An 18,178-nucleotide genomic window follows, 5' to 3' on the forward strand; every position below is an offset into this window, starting at 1 on the left:
TTGAAAAATCACATCTGAAAATAAAGTAATGCCCTTAAACTATTGTTTTAAAATAGGCTTTAAAATACTTGGAAAGCAGAGTAGCTTGATATAGTGGAAACAATGATGTAGGAAGCCAGAGGTTCTGTGGAGTGGTACAAAACCTAAAATCTTGTTGTTGGTTAACTTTCAGCAAACATCTTTAACCAGAGCCAAATCAGCACTGTAGAGCTGTCTGGCAGAAGGAAGGACAAATCTATTTCATAGAGAGGATAATAATTAATTCCTGAAAAACAAATAAATAAAAAAAGCAGTGCCACAAATCCAATCAGAAATTTCACAAAGAGTATCCATGTTTGTTTTAACTTGACACTGCAAAAGAAGAGGCAAGGAACAATAGTGAGGTCCAGCTGTTGTTTTTCTTGAAGAAGTCCCAGCTCCTCATGCAGAGAAACTACACTTGAGATGGGCTGGCTGAGACAAATGTTCTGTCTACACTTTAAATGGCAGCTGGTTATTAAATGACTCCCAATAGGATGAACACTTGCTATTGACAATAAGGTAATATAAGGACCATGCAGTGCAATCAGGATGGGAATGTGAATGAAAAATCTTTAATCTGAAATTACAGCTGTCAGGGCTATATTATAAAACATGAAAGTTGCATCTGCACTTAGAATTAATGTGTCCCAAAAGCCAAGTTTCTCATAAAGGGCATCTTGCAGATACATCTTTATAAATAGACTACTGGTCTTCCGTAAATCAAACCGAACCATAGCCTATACTAAGGAATTAAAAGGGTCACCTCTTCTGGGGTTGGTATTTGTTGAACAGTATTTGGTAAAAAATGAACATTGATTTACAAAGTCCAACAGATACTGCTAGTAGTATTACTTTATAATGATATTCACTGACTCCAATGTGTCAAACAAATTACTTCAGTTCTTTTATCATCAGCCTCCATGTGTAAAAGCATCTTTTTCAAAGTAAGGAAGCATTTTCAAAGGAACTGCTATTTAACAATATGAGTTAACAGAGCAATGAACAAACAAATACAGTACTTTTTATTTCATAGTTCAGATAAACGGGCTAAGCTCCCTGCACAGGCATACTAAGCCTAGTTTGATGGAGCCAGTTTAAATTAGACATATGGCAAAATTAGTTACCTGCTCTATTCCATGGCCCCATAGCTCACAAGGATCCCTCCAGTTCATTTCCCATGATATGACAGAGCTGTCTCCATAGGCTGAATCATTGCATACATTTTCTCATCTTCTGATCAAGAACGATTTGTATTTCTGCATTTAGTGATAATGTGTTTTGAACATCTCAGGAAGCCACCAAGAAAAGGTCCCCAAAAAGTCAAATTGTCACTCAGTGTCCTCAACAACTCATGAGGAAAAACCCCACCTTTGATACTAGTCCAGTGTACACAGTAACAGGTGACAGAATTTAGCTAAGGTGAATGGCTCCAGCTACCAAAACTTAAAAACTAATAAACTTAATGGTGCAGGTTATGAAAAAGATGCACACACCTACAGTCTTCGTAGGGGTGAATTATTGAATAAAATCCAGTAACAAATACGGGCCTAAGGGCAGAATTCCAGTGTAACTGTATACACACCTTCTTAATTGGGGTTTGGGCAATGTTTGATGGAAAATGAGAGGTCACGAGTTTTCTGGTTCCTTTGTTCTCATTAACCAAGTCTTCCACACTCAAGTCTAAACATATGACTCAATTTCCTTTTAAGAGCCAATTTATTACCATTTGAGTTCTTCCTGCCTTCTTATGCCCCACCCAAAGTGCTGTCAAGATGCAAGACCCAAATCCCCTGCACTGAATCTGCCTCTTTGCCCTGAAAGCAGTAAGCATGCTGCATGCCAGTATTAACAGACCATTGGGTAGTTGACATTAAACAAAACAAAACAAAGCAAAAGAGCATTTCATTGATGATAAATTAAAAATCACTAATAAAAATTAAAATCAGCTGTACATGCTATGAAGGACATTTACCAAAGAAATTAATTAATCATGCATAAAGATTTCTTTGTACTCAGGAACAAAGTAATGTTATCTTTCCTCAATAGGAGCACAGTGGATACTTCAAGACTGAGTGATGAACTTTTAGAATGCAATTGTAAAAATCAGTTGCCAGATTGCATACAAGAGGTCTGCCATTTCTGTTATATAAAACTAAAGTCAAGTTCTGTAAGCCCAAAGATGATTAAAAGGAAGATATAATTAAAATATTTTTAGAATAGCAGATTGAAATAGTGTTCTCTGCAGCCTAATTAATTGAAGTAGGCATACCATTCTCAAATTAACTCTAAATTCAATTAAGAGCTTTATTTCCCTTCACCTCACAGCATTCAGAAGGTTACTTAGATGTTTTCTGCCATCATCCAGAAACCCTAACCTTTAGAATATGGTAAACAAATTTATGGGAAAGAGCCCTGAAAAACAGGCAACTGAAGGCTCAAAAATACATTTTTCAGAAGTTAATTTTCTTTTACCTTTTTATTGCTGTGGTGTTTTTTCCCTCACATTCCAAATTATTTTATAGTTCCTCTCAACTTTGTTAAATTCATCATATTTCACGCTTGAAGTATCTCAGAGCAGGGTGTTGAGTTCCCCTAAGGTATCAGCTGAAAAGGGCATTAGCATATGTGCTGCAGGCACATATAATCATTTTCATTTGTCTAACATTTTTCAGATAACTCTCCCTGTGAGTTATCAAATACAAGAGTAAGTCAGCCTAGAATAATGTGAAACAACATCTGTGAATATAACTTTTAAGGAAGAAATCATATTTGACAAAGAAATAGAGTTGCCTTAAGGAAACAATTTCAGTCTTATGAGATTGAGAGAGATCAATGAAGAAGGAAAAAGAATATTTTTAAGTGTTCCAACAAAACAAATGAAGATATTAAGCTCTCAGTAAAGTCAGTAAATTAACATAATCCTCCAAAAAACAGGTAAAAAAAATTCAGTGTAAATTCATTGTTCAGTCAGTTCCCCATGAAAAGGGGCTGAGAAACTAACAAAGATACTAATTCATTATCAAATCTCTGGGTACGAATTTATTCAAGGACAGGTGGCCCTAAGCATTACTCCTACTTACTGTAAAAAAAAAACCAAAAAACCCACAAAATCGAAGATGAAAAGCAGCAAAGGCACATGTGCATTTGAGTTTTGTTACCTGGCCCATTTATTTGTCTTATCTATCTGGGAGGTCTTGTCTTTTAAAGATTTTAAGCTCTTAAGAGTGGAGGCCATCATTAGCTTATATGTTTGCTTAGTGTCTAGCATAAGAGAGTAAGACTGGCTGACAGCTCTAGGCCACAAATACAATTAGGATTTAAATAAAGAGTCAATTTGGGTTTGTAACAAGACTCATGTGAAAGGGCTCTGCAGCAGTCATGCATCTATAACAGACAGGGAAGCAAAGACAGATTCTTTCATACTTTCTGAACAGCTTAGTAATTATTTTCAATGGGAAAAAGATAAAAACAATTACAACAGAAAAGGCCTTAAGACAGATGAAAGAAATAAACGAACAAAAATTTTGAAGATCTGTGTCTGAATACAATTTTTTCACCTGGCCATTTCTTTGATTCCCAAAAACAGCAGTATTCAGAAATGGTCAGAAATCCATGAACCAGTTAAATAAAAAAGGTAGCACCATTTTCTTGAGAGGAGCATCTAACTGAAAATTTAAAATCTTATATATATGCAAAACCCCAACCCCAAATAACTGAAACCTACAGGCTATAGCCTCATGTATCTCCATTAAAGCAGAGTCAATGTATCAGATTATGGGGTCCAGCCTTGCACCACGTATGAACTTTTTGAGGCTCTCTGAGAGTGCTGCTTTAGGCCACTGGGTCATGTTTTCAAGGCTTCATGCCATTGGTCCATTTAGATGATGATAAAGCTTTGTTCTACTAACATTTAAAGTGCTGTATTTATCTTCCAAGAACTTTGAAGCACAAAGAGAAAGGCTATTATGTAACTAATTCCTACATTTCTCCACAGCAGTTTATGTATGGGTGCACTTCCAGCTAGGAGAATTGATCCCACATGCATTTAAGATGTCAGGCAAACCTTATTTAGTACCCAGTCACACTTGAATATTCTGTATTCCACTTGAAGCAAAACTGCAGACAATCTTTTTGCTCTCTGTAACAAATGCTACCACTACTGAAATTTCAAAGTGCTCTTGGTGTCTGAGACATAACGTCTCTGGACACCATGTTTTCTACTGAAACAACCGGTCACATTTTTTTCTTAATCATAAAGCAAGGGTCAGAAGTCCCATAGTGGGAAATGTGCCAGGCAAATGAATTACACAGAAAATGTAAACAAGTTCTTCCCTGTCTTTACCTAAAGACTGGCTGTTTCTATTAGTAGATGTTTCAGCCAATCTCTGACTTGAGAAAGAGAAAAGAAAGAGAAGGCAAGGGCTGAATGTCCCAGGAATGAGCATGGCATTATACCACTCATTGAATAAAAAAATCCAGACAACTTCTAAATTAATTAGTTTGATAAAACTAAATCCCTTTTTAACTGAGAGGTGCATCCTCAAAATGAGATCTGGCTCTGAAGTAAAGCATATGGATACAACAGAATACATTTTGCCATGGTAAGTTCGGACTTGAAAGATGAACCTCCAGACAGAAAATACATTATTCCTTGCCTTTCTTGTATTATCCTTTTTGTCCAGGAAAAGAAAACTGTATTTAAGTAATACTGCACAATTCTGGCAAGAAGTACTTCCTAAAAGAATAGATTTTCAGCTTTAAAGAGCTTCTATTATTATTCAAGGTGAACATTTTTTAAACTACTTTTCCAATAATTTAGCCTTAGACTAAATAAATCAAAAGCTAAAACTTTTAGCAAACCTGGCAAACCTGCATCTCCTAAATCTGATAGCCTGTCCCCAGCATCATCTTTTTCTTTCTTGATCACAAGGCAACCAGAATGAGAGGTTGCAGCTGTCTTCTGTGCAAAGGCACTGCCCAGAGCCTGCCAACTCTGGGTGTGTTCAGCACCTTCAGAGAACCAAGCCACGCAATTTTTTTGTGTAAATCAGATTCCCAGAGCGTTCAGTTTGGGATTCCCTGGCTCAAATCACTGTCAAGGAAAAAACAAAAGCAGTTGTTGCACTTGCAGAGGTGTCCAGATGGGGTGGTGTAGTGGCACCTCAGTAGACACATTTTAGAAAGGGAAGCACAGGAAGAACGGCTTGACAGGGCAGAGTAGGAGAGGGAAGATGCCACCATGGTTCTGTTTCAAAGATTTCAAAAGCAACCTTTCCAATTAAAAGGGTGCCTGCTTGGACTTATATTTACAAACAAAGTTGTGCAGCCCTGCCTGGTGCACTTACTGTATTTTCCACACAGGCATATATTGCATTTGCAAAGTAATTGTTCTGGATATCTCTTTCTGGAAAAAGTATGCCAAAAATCTTAAATACATTAAATGTCATCTTACAGTGAAGCAAGTTAATCTTGTGAAGTTATTTTTCTTGTTAACTAGCTACTGTACTGAACTAAATTACCAAGAAAATCAATTACAATCTAATCAATGCAATCAAATTTGTATTACAATTCATACTCTAAATAAAAAATGTTCTCATTGGAGCTTCAGCTTATTTTTTAAAAAGGGTTGACATGGCATTGTGTCTTGTATTTGAAAGCTATCTTTTCCTATTAATTTACTTTGAACAAACAAGCAAAAAATGATGAAAATCAAAAGCAAGTTCTTGCTCATGCCTCTCCCACACATTTTCAGCTGTGTGCACAAGCAGTTAAAACATGCAAATGCAGTTTGGAGGAAATTCGACATCTCTATTATAGATGAAAGGTAAACAAAAGCAGATGAAGGATTAGTGCAATTCCAAATTTAAGATATTGCTCTCAGTGACTTATAATAAAGTGGTGTTGCATACGGTGGCATGTTTTAGATGACATTTCAATTGTACAAGCAATTTGCATTCTATCTGACATTAAATAACGTTCTCATTATTATGAATTCTGGCAGCATCCCCGTCTCCATAGCATAAAGATATGAACTACGAGGCACATCTTAATGAAGGGAGTAAGTTTTCCTGTCAATCTGAAATGCAAGACAAGGCTGTACCTGGGCTAAACCTCTGGTAACATTATTGTGAGTTGCCCACTTCTGACATAGTACAAATCTTCAGCTAAAGCATTCTTCTTATTAAATAAAGATCTATAACTGAACACATGTATCTGTAATATCACTACAATCCAAAGAAAATTAAAAGACAGATTATGTCCAGGATATTACATGCACCACCACAGAGCACTGTGAGAATCTGGTATGATCCTGTTGCTAAGATACCTGGCTAATGCCACGGAAACAAGCCCTTCGTACTAATCTAGCACAATCCATGCATGCTTCCACATATTTTGGCAGGGGAAAGTAGGAGTCCACTGACAATGGCTTGGGATATTGCTAGCCAGTGCTCCTGAATTTATACATTTTTTATCTCTTGCTGGTAAGCTTCAGCAATCTGAGCGAAATAAGAAATGTAACACTCTGTTAATGGCATTTGGTTGCTTTATGCCATTTAAAACAAGTAAGATTACTTTTTATCCTCCTACATAGTCAATAAAAGTTGCTTAAAAAGGTAATTATTTAAGTGCTTTTGGTTGCAAAATTGCAGTGGTCCCAAAAATGACTGTTCTTAATCTTTGTGATTTATACTGTAATATGCACATAAATGACTATCTGCATTTGTTGTCTCCATTGCTGCCTTCAAGGAGACTCGAACAGTTTCCTCGGGTGCATACTGAATAAGCAATCGGACAAAGTGGAATTATTTTAACACAAATAACTCACAAGTCTGTACTATTTAAATCTGCTTTGAGACTCTTAGCCCATGAATAGCTCTTTGCCCAGTAGACTGAAAAAAGAGTGAGGAAAAGGGAAAGGGAAAAATAACACCAAAAACCAAACAAACCTAGCAATTCCATGATGTGTGTAAAAATCTTACATGAAAGAACACTGCTTCATCTAGCAGCCTGGCTAGACTACAACCTTATGGCCAAGCAAACTCAGTGTTATACATATTCTTTTTAAATATAAAAGAAGCATGTCTTCACTGATGAAAAAGTGCACTAATAAAATTTCCCTAATTTAAATTCAACAAGAATTTTAAAAAAGATAATATGAACAAACTCCCCATCTTTTTTGCAGTGCAATCTCCCCTAAGAATCAGTGACAGTAGCTCTGCTGAGCTCAAGTTATGATAACAATAACTTTTGCAGATGTTCATAGCTGTCAAGTATTATTCACTAAAATGTCAGATGTGATAAAACGTATAAACAGAAGAATTCCTCTGTAGTAATCAGTTGAAGTTAAGAAGGCAGAGGTCATACACTAATGTCTAACTATAAAATAGTATACTGTAGAGGAATAATGGAAATATTGTAATAGAACAGGCACACAATTGGGCATGCCTACATGTATATTAATACATGAAAGATGTTTAAGTTTTTCCACCCTACATCTACTTCCAGTTCATTAATAGACCCAACATATTTGTTTTCTGAAAGGAACACATGCACTTCAGATTGGAGCACCTAGAAATTGTTATTTTTATTCACTTTAAAATTACAGTTTGTTTTGTTTCACTTTCTCAGTTGTATTCCATTCCACAGACTCCAAAGGCCATTTTTCAAGCTGTAAAAGGACCTTAAAAGATTCCCAGCATCATTCGCAGGGTTATGACGATTGCACGTCATGTCAAACCCTTTACTACTGTTGGAAAAAAACCCACTAAATTTACTGAGAGAGGGCATAGAAAATGCAAAAAACCCCAATGGCCGTTCCTTTATTCAGAATTATTTTTTATCTTTTGGAGTCTTTAGGGACTTTTTTGTAGTAAAACTATTTCTGAATAACTACCTTAGGGCAGCATACAAGGGTAACTGTATTATAAAACAGGAGCTTGTTCATGACAAAGAAGAAATAAATCAATACCAGGTGCAAGTATCTCAGAAACTGTTACTTCAACATAAATTGGCCCTGTAAGAAGGACAGAAAAATGTTTTTACAAACCTTTTACTTTTTTCAATTCTCACTGGAATCCAAGTCAGAAGAGAAAATGGCTGTTTGCTTAGAATAAAGTGTCTGAGCTATCTATGTGAACCTGACTGTAATGGCAAAGGATGGTGTGGATCAATATCCATCTTCTTCATTCCTGAAGTAATAACTTTCAATAGGAAAATCTATTTACTTTTACTTACCTTTATTTTATTTCATTTTGCTTTAAAGAAGTCCATTCCAGAGGGAGGGTTTAGGTTGCAAACAGCAGTTAACAAACTGATGATTTAACTAAGGACTATAGGCCAGTAATCATATTATCATTCTCTATAGCCATTGGTCAGGGTTAAGAAGAAACACATTTACTTGGAAAATTTATTTATTATATAAGCAATCAGTATTACGAGCCATTTAAGGCATACAACCTCCCTATGTATAGCCCATAGTGGAAAGGTCAATAAGAACCAAAGGGTAATTTGTCTAATCCTTATTTACAACGTGCCCAGAACTGGCCAAGCTTCTCTCCTGCAGAAGCAAATGCTCCCAAGAATTACATGCCCCCAAATGGCTGCCTCTGAGCCCCACACCCGTGACAGCCAATCTGACCTCAAGCATCAACACTGCCTTTCCCTAGGAGCTGCTGGCCACCAGAGCCAGTTTGTATCCTTATTCAAGAGAAAGTCTGCTCTGTGCAATTTGGCAGTGGGAAATTGCTTTTTCTCCATTAAAATGCAGGGATGAATCATTCAGCTCTTCTGGACAAACTTCTCAGACAGATACAAATATCTTTTAAAAAACCAAATGAAGCAAGGATGAGAGAGGGGAAGAAGGACAAAGTAAACTTTTGTATTTTGCAGTTAAATGAATTGGCTTTCGACAAATTTGCATTCTCTAGATAAATCATATGGCTCATATGACTTTTCATGCTGTATTACTTTTATCAGTCTAAACAGTATATTTATTTACCTTTTCAACTCTCTGTCAGCAACAAAAGTTTACGACAGCACTTTTGTTATAACCTGATTTTTTTTATTATTAGGGGTGTTATTTTAATTATGCTCTAAATGCTGCATCAGATAGCACAGCATCTTTCTAGTAAACACTGTTTTCAAGCTTCATTCATTATCTAGGGCACAGTGAAAGGCTTACTCATTTTAAATTCAGTTGAGAAGCTGAAGCTCATTAGAAATTTAAAATATTTAAAAGTACATTTGTGTTTTCTGCAGTCACTGATTTCCCTCCCTACTCCTAAAATCACCTAATCCGAAATTAAATCAAGACTGCAATTTGCTCCTTGCTTAATATTAAGCAACCATCTGTCTTTCCTTAATATAAATTTTTGTGACTGTGGTAGCAACAGCATCCCTCACTGTTCACAGCCATGTCAATATTGAAGTCCAAATAAAAGAGGCTGCAAGAGAGACTAGAAAGACAACACTTTATTCACACTGCGAATTTTATTAATAATAATTGCTAATTAATCTTAACTGAAGAAGCAATGTAAAACCCCATGTCTGAATTCCAGGTTCTTACATAAATCTCAAAGCACTCAGAGTGTGTTTTTGTAACTAAGAAAGAGATCACCAGCATTAAAACCCTGCTTATATCAACTGCAGGATGGGAAATAAATTAGAGACTCTACTCTCTTTAGAATTTGAAGGGAAACATATACTAATATAGATGTAACCTGGTAAGACAATTAATTGCAAATTAATATTTGCAGAATACTAAGGATAAGCAAGATTTCATTGTCACTAATGCCTGCATATTTATTGGAAAGCAGATTGTGTGAGTGTGTGTGCAATGAATAAATGAACCCCAACTGTACAATTTTCCAAGTAGGTTATACAAGTAGAATCTTCACTTTTACATCTTTATTTTCGCTGCTATCAGGATAATAGAAAAAAGAAATGCAATCACATACCGAAGTATTAGTGCATATATCGCTGCAACACAGAAGCAACTACTGAAGCTAAACAGAAGCCACAATAAATCTGAAGAAAAGCCATTGACAATTTTATAAAAAATAAAGAGTAGTTTCACTTGTTAAAAGGCACCCAGGGATTAGAAAAAATATTCAGGGTCTTAAAGGTTTTAGAAGGTTGGCGGGTTTGGGTCTTGAAAACAGTAATTTTTATTCATTGGTTTTTACCTGCAACAAATTTTGTTATGAAATTTCATCCACCATTTTATTTCTCCTTATATTGAGCTGAAACTCAAAATAATTGAAACAAGGTAGAGACATCAGGAATTAATTAAGGTTATTGCAGGAAAATCACAATATGTAATCAATGTTTCTGAGCTTAAGTAGTCCAGGTAAAGAATTAGTGCTGCTGTACAGAAGGAGCTGTGTTACAGTAAAACACAGATGAAATATCTACTAGGGTAAGTAGTGAGTTAGAGGCTTTAGACATAATTATGCTATATATAATTTAAAGCTCAACTTCAAAGCAAGTAAGTGCTATTAATTATCCTCTGCCCAACACAGCTCTTAAAATGTCAAATTAAAAAAGACTATTGGTAATTGTATAAGTTATGGCAAACTAGCTCCCTCCAGCAGTGACAGGAGACAGCAGGAAAAAGCAAGCAAGATATACCTTTCGTCTCTGATATTTACAGCTACTTGTTCTTCGTGCAGATCAAGAAAGCAATAATGCTTGTACTGAATTTCCTCAGCCCTCTTTCAGGGACTGATCCTGCACATGGTCTCTCTGTGAATAACAGCTGCCTGATGAGGCTTTTTTGGAACTTGACCAAACACTGCTGACTTGCCTTTTCCCTGCCACATCACCGGGACATTCATACCTGTGTGCAGGGCAAGCAGAGCAGGCGCCAGCGGCATCTGCAGCAGGAGGGGGCAAGTACAGGCAGGCAGCCTGGCCCCCCGCTCCCAAACATGTGCCTGAACTGTGTTCCCAGCTCAACTCCAATGCCAGGGTAAAGGATTTAATTTGCTCCTGTGCCCCAGTTTCTTAACTTCCTGACTCAGTTTCCTTTCTGCAGGTGGTCAGAGCAGGATACACAGCAGGAAGAGCACCCTGGGATCACCACACAGATCCATTTCCTCACGGCTCAGGAGCTTTACTGAAGTCTCTTTGCACAGTGAGAGTTTGCCAGATCTCAGTGCCCTGGGTGCTCAGGGCTAAATATAATAGGCAAATATAAACATATGGGCTATTGTGCAGAGGAAGATTTGCTTCTATAAGCATTAGCCTAAAATGGAAATACTTGCATATAATTAAATTTCAAATGAGAGGAAAAGAAAAAAGAAAGCTTGAAATTGCATGTTCAACCTGGGCAATTTTTTTCCTCTCTGAGGCTTGTGTTCAAAATTTAGCTTGCATGCAAAGTGAAAAGGTTTAGAGGCTTGACCATATACGTACTTATACATATAAAACCAGCATCAAGTTTGTAACCTCAAGTTGTGGGGAAAACATTATCATAACAGAAGAAATAATGTGCTGGGCAGGAAGGCTGTGCAACCTGCCAGAAATACACAGCATATTCATCCTGGCTCTTAGCCATTGCTCACTCATAACCTCTATAATTCACAAAAATTATATATTAAAAGCACGTAATGAATGTTGAGTTATTTTGTTACAAACTTAATAGGCAGTTGTCATCATGCCAGATTACTAAAGAGCTAGCAGATCCTTATCCGAGAATGAATCTTTTAAGACATGGTTTCTGAGTAAAGCTGACATGTACAGTAACTTGTGGATATCCTCCCAATTCAGATCAATTTGGTCTTTTGTGCATTAATATTCTTCTTTAAGAATACTGTCCTGGGAAATAAGATCATTTGGTGTAACTTTTGTTTGATTTCAGGGGGAGGCCGCTACCTAAAGATCTTTAAGAATCTGCCCCTTAGGCACTTTTGAAATTGAGAATTAGACGTTCCAATGTTGGATTAATGCCTAAATACCTTTAAAAGTGTGAGCTTTGGAAAATCCCTTTGGGTGCCTATCAGCACCTGTAGGCATCTGGATACCTCTAAAAATGGCCCCAAATGCCGCTTTAATAGCTCACACACCGCAAGAGGGGCTGACACCCCTTTTCTTTCTTCTGCAATCCCACAGGTGACTTCTTTCCACCTCAATGGCTGCTGCAGGTGTTGGACTGAGCACAGCACTAAGCCCTCTCACACACACAGTAGGGTGCAAAGCTGCCTCCAAGGAGTGAGGAAGAGGCAAAGCAGCGAATCTCAAATGTCACAGGCTACGCAGCTGAGTGGGCCCTGGCCTTTAATAATGGCAGGCAAGGGACAGGGAGAGGGAGAGAAAGGAAATGCCTCTGAAACTCATAGCTCTTCCCCAGGCTTCATTTGACATGGCACAGCTCCATTTTTTTTTTACCTTACAACTAAAGGTGCCTGTAACAGCACAGTTTCACCAAAATGCAGCTTTCAAGCATTACCCAGCCTGGCCTGGCTATCCTGCAGTGTTTGCTTAGAGGGAGTGCTTTATTAAAGCAATCATGAATCCTCACTTGCAGTTATGAACCTTTTTAAGGGAAAACCAGAGATGCAGAAAGTCCACAGTCAATGAAGTCAGAAGCAGTTAGGGGAAAACACATAAATAGCTTCTCAGCAACCTCATAATTCAGTCAATTGCTACTTGCAGTAGCTCCCACAAACAAAATCCAAATCCAAAAGCTGTCTTGGGGGATGAAGAGTAAAGATGTCCTAGAAAAGCACAAAGCATGTGTACACATATAAATGGTTGCAGGATCTGGTCCTGTAAACAGCACAGACTACCCCATTTCTTGTGTGGTTGCCATTTGTGCCAACCTCCTACATATGCAGAGCCAGGATTGTCACATGCTACTCAGCCCCTTTGACAGAAGCTTCATCTGGCCCTGAAAGCAAATATTCATTATCAGTTTCCACTGCTTTAACTTTGATAAATGTTTCCAATGCACATGTTAACAGCTAGTAAAAAAGCCACATGTGAGGATTTTAATACCTGACAGGTCATAGAAGTTGCCAAATGACCATGTCTGTCTGCTGATCCCAAACATGGCACTCCTCATGCCGCTTTCTGCATTCACAACTCTTTGGCATTAAAACTGCTGAAAGTTTTGGAACAATGAGTTGAGCAGGAGATGAAGAGAAAGCAAATGGTACAAGTGCTGTTACATTATCCTGTGCTTCTCACATAAAGGAGCTCTGAACATGTTGTCAGACACTGCACTTTTTTCGAAGCAGTTTCACACATGCATTTTTAATCAGGATTATATTTCACACACATCTATCATCACTTGCAAGTGCAGCTAGTCCTTCTTGAAAACATATCAGTTCTCTGTGTTTGCCATCAACTAGCTTTTTCTTTGTATAGATCTACTGTTTGGTGACCCACTAAACTATATTTGATGTATTAGGAAAAAACCCAACTCCTTAGAATCAACACTGAAAATGGCTGCATAACTCCCTTAATGCAAGACATTTTCTGAGATCATCTTTATTGCCACACAAATAGTCTTGGTTACTTACCTTAAATTATTCACTAAAATAAAAATATGATGGATTATCCTACCTGCAATCATGTCAGAACTGCTTTGAAAGCTATGTATGGTTTTACTGAGCCTATCAATTTTGTACTGTACTGCTTTTATTCATTCCCATGACTGTTCCCTACATGAAACAGGCAAAATACAAAATGCTTGCTCTTGTGCCAGGAGACACAGAAGGAATCCCCAGGTACCCGATGCCAATGAACCAAAAGTCACTGGTGAGCAAATTTATAAACACTTGCAAAGGCTTAAACCCATCCTGTTCCCTTTAAGGCAGAGAGAACTTACCTGACAAGCAAAGATGTCAATGACAGAAATCCTAAAATTTCAAGTAAATGAACCAGGACCTGACTAGCAAATTTACAGTAATGTTTACATTTGGGGTTTTTCAGAGTTAGTTCCTTTTACAATTATTCTGCCATTTTTTGGAAATAGCCCAAAAAAATAAACACTCACTACTCAGAAAGGCAGCATGCTCAAACTTCTCCAGACTAATGTACTTATTTCTATTTTAACGTACTCATGACTAATCCCTTTTATGAAAAGTGTAAAAAATGCAGATGGAGCTGACAATACAAAATTAGGGGGAAAAAAACTCAAACCCACAGTCATTCTCACTTATTGTCCACTCAGTGGGGTAAAAAGGTTAAAACAATAATCTCAAATTCCTCATGAAAAAGGAATACAGTAAGCATAAAATTGCTGGAGTTCTACAGAAATTAAGTGGGATTTTGTAGAAATTAGTACAAAAAAAGGTAGCATTTACCATGTAATCATATACTTTCTATAGGCTCCTCACAACTATCATATGGCATATAGCAAGGCTATAATTTTTTTCTAAAATATGATTTCAAGCTCCCATAGAATATAATAACTTTTCAAAGAAATTTTTTCTGGAAAGAATATAATTTATTTTATTATATGAAGTGAAAGTGAACCTAGGAAGTTTTTAGTATTTCTGTTGACACTTTTTTATTTTTCTTTCTTAATGTTCTCGTTTCCCCTTTCACCAATAAAGCCATTTTAGCAGAATAGGCATTTATAATTTCTTGAATGGTTTTGGTGAGGTTTTTTTGTTTGCTTTCATTTTTACTGTAACACCATGATAACGTCATGTAAAAGATGCTTTGAACATTAAAATGCTGTTCCACTAGGGCATAGCATACTTCAGATTATTAAAACTTGGATCTTAAAATAGATGCAACCTAGAGAGGATGTCATGGAAGGGTTTCAATGAAAACATCACTTCACCATGTAAAAATGTGCTGCAGCAAAGCTCTTTCAAAAAAACTTGCTTGGCTGGGAACTACTGCATATCGACATATGCCCTGAAAAATACATACCAACACCAATTGCACAGGGGCATTGTTCACATGAAGTAACTATATCTATATGTTGTCAAGCAACTGGTAGTAAAAGAACTGAGTAAAAGGCATTTGAAATATGAGATGACTGAAAATACCACAGCTGATTTTTTTATATTCTCTGACGGTTGAGAACAAAAAGACTTTCAGACAAAGAATTTAGACTCTATACCATGGTGTTTGACTTGCAATGTAATGTAAAATATTGCCAAATGTCTGATAGAACAAAAAATACATTGTAAAAGAAATGTTTTCTAGAAGTATAAATACAGCTCTTTTGAAGGGAACCTCTTGTACTGATGGAGTGACAAGATTTTTAATTATACTGTATCTTACCATGAGCTTAATCACAACCTCCTTATGAAACTCTCAGGAATCACAGACCCCTAACAGGAAAAAGCAGAAATAATATTATTCCAGCATTATGTCAGTTTCTAACAGACAAATAAGTAACTTGAAAATGGCAGGGTTTTAAACATATTGAATACTATGTAAAGACAGCTTTTTCTGAGCACTTCACTTATAATACCTAGATTAAAATCTCTTCAGATCTTCTCCGAATTCTGCTATTATAATTAGCATTATTATTCACAAGTGCCTCTAAAATTTTTCCTCTTCAATGACTTAAAGCTCTGCTCTGCTCTTTCCCTCTCAGAGGCTGAAGTCCAGAAAAGAAAGGTCTCACTCCTTCTCTGTATTCTTTCAACAGCAGTAACTTACAGCAACTAAGGCAAATGACTCTGCAGGGGAGATGGGATGATGGTCAAGGTGAGACCTTTGAGGCTCCCTGGGTATGGGCACCTCCCAGAGGAGGGCTGTCAGCCTGTGCCCAGCACAATCTTGAATGGATAACTCCTGTGATTGTGAGCAACAGCTCAGGCAAGGGCAAAGCAGGATGGAAGGCTATGCAAAGAGATGGGAGAAAGGAGCCTGCACAATTTTTTTTCAGAAATGGTAGTGGAAGGGAGACTGGGAAAGTTCACAATACTTACCCAGGTACTTTAGCCCTGGAAGGAAATTGCCTGTGTAGATCTTCCGTGGTAAGCCTAATGGGTTTCAGATTTAAGGCAAAAGGAATAAATTTGGCTGGCAGCTCTGCCCAGGAAAGTTATGGCCAAAAGGAGACATGAAATATAATACTCTTTCACAGAAACTGAACTTTTTTCCAAACTCTTATGGTCTTTTCCATTGGCTTTATCAAACAGAAACTCAAAGTACTTTAAGGGCAGGGCCAGGAAGAGAATAGTTTTATTTTAAGCACACCACACTTAATTCTCCAGAGACTGGGAAAAGGGCATCACAGCATTTGGCATGGGCTGTGTATAGAACAGCATCCTGCCACAGTTCAGCTGGCACCCAAAATCCTGGCCTAGGATTTTAAAGTTACAGATTTGCTGTTTCAAGCACTCCTTAGCATCACTCTACCTGTTCAAGTCATTGTACAGAAAACTGCCTAGCAGCACTGGAGAGGGTAATAAAATGTTTTAATAATATTTATTTTATTCTATTTTAACAAAATCAAAACTGGATTTTACCTAACCCTTTCCAAACTGGGGGTATATGATCAAGAGAGGGGTGGAAGATGTATTGACAAGATAGACAACTTAAGGTCAAACTTACTGCTCCTGCCAGTGGATGATGTAAAAAATGCAGAAAGAGCTTAATACAGCTTATTGTTTAAAGGTGGATATTATAAAAAAACAATAGCAAGGAATTATGATATTTCACATGGAGTTAATGTGTCCTGAATAGTAAGGAAAACTTAAAAGATTCTGGAAAATAATAAGTAGACAGGAGATTTTTCTACACTGTTACAAAACAATGACAAAATGATGACATAAAAGACTTCTTTCCTGAGGAGGAAGAACCTATTTCAGCAAGTACTTGGTGCTATTCAAAGAGAACAGGGGAAAGAGGCAGGAAGAGTCCCTATGTGTCAAGGACACAAAGTGATTAAAATGAAGAGGAATAACTGGCACTGGAAGGCAACAACAGCAATAGTCACTGTCAGTGGGTGAAGGCTACTAGGGAAATCTGTGAGTGACATAAATGGTGGCCACTTCACATGGCATGCCACAGCTTGGACAACCCAAGTCATCTGGTTTTCTTCAGTCTCCACTGGGAGAAGTGGATATGGCTCAGTAAAGACTTCCTTATAAGATGGTCTAGTTTGATTTATCACTCAATGATCAGAATTACCAAGAAAAAATATGTGACGACAAGTGACAAAAGAGAAATGAACAAAAAAGCGGGATGAAGATGTTATCAGCTTTATTCTTCCCCTCCCTTCCCACACAGATTCCTTTTGGCCCTGTCTCTCACAGCCACTGGAGTTTAAGCTAATGATGAAGTGGTTTGTCAGTACAGAAACTACCAAATTAAAATACATGCTGAGACTGAAAGAAACATTTATCCTGCTGAGGGAACTGAAAACTCTGTTTGGGTAAAGTGTGGAGCCATGTTTGCCCCTCTGTTTTCCTAGAAAGCACATGAGTCTAAGACTTTTCTATCTGTGCCTCTAAGCATTGCCTCAAGTCCTCTCCATTTGTACAAGGCTGTCTTATGTATTTGTGAAGATTGTTCTCAATGAAATAAAGAGGTGAGAATATCCATCAGTCCAGAATGAACAAAATTATTAAATGGGGAAAAAAGACAGAATTCCTACAGCATTTTTTTTGTTGTATAGTCAGTTCAGACCATAACCACTCATCCTAAGCAGGACATTTAAAAGAAGAAGAGAGTTTTAGCAGCACATCAATGGCTTTTATCTCTACCACTTCATTTTTCAGTCAGACTAGTGTCTCAAGAAAAACAGCATAGCTTGTTTAAAATACTGCATTTTTCATCACTGTTGAACCAACACTCCTGAGAGAGACCATGAAATTTGTGGCTGGAGCTCTTACTTCTCCACTGGTTAGCCATTTCTTGGTAGCCTAAAAACATAGATGATAAGCTCCAGATGTGTTAACTACTATGATTTACTGATGAAGTTATTTTTCATTATCTTACTCTTTATTTCCACTAACAATACATGGAAACTGGAGAATAAGACAAAAGGAAACAAGAGAGATATATTATTGTAAAAAATATATATTTTAGGACAAGACTAAATCTAACCCTGTATCTATTGTCTTGACCAAGAGACATTAAGGTGTAAAAAACTTGATACTTATCAAGTCTCAGTGAGAAAATAGGAAACTGACATATGGATAATTTTGGAAAATAGGAATGTTACAGCTTGCTTAAGAAC

This window comes from Agelaius tricolor, unplaced genomic scaffold (assembly GCF_023055355.1).
Source record: "Agelaius tricolor isolate 1412-34295 unplaced genomic scaffold, bAgeTri1.0.p SCAF_8, whole genome shotgun sequence".
Lineage (NCBI taxonomy): Eukaryota > Metazoa > Chordata > Aves > Passeriformes > Icteridae > Agelaius > Agelaius tricolor.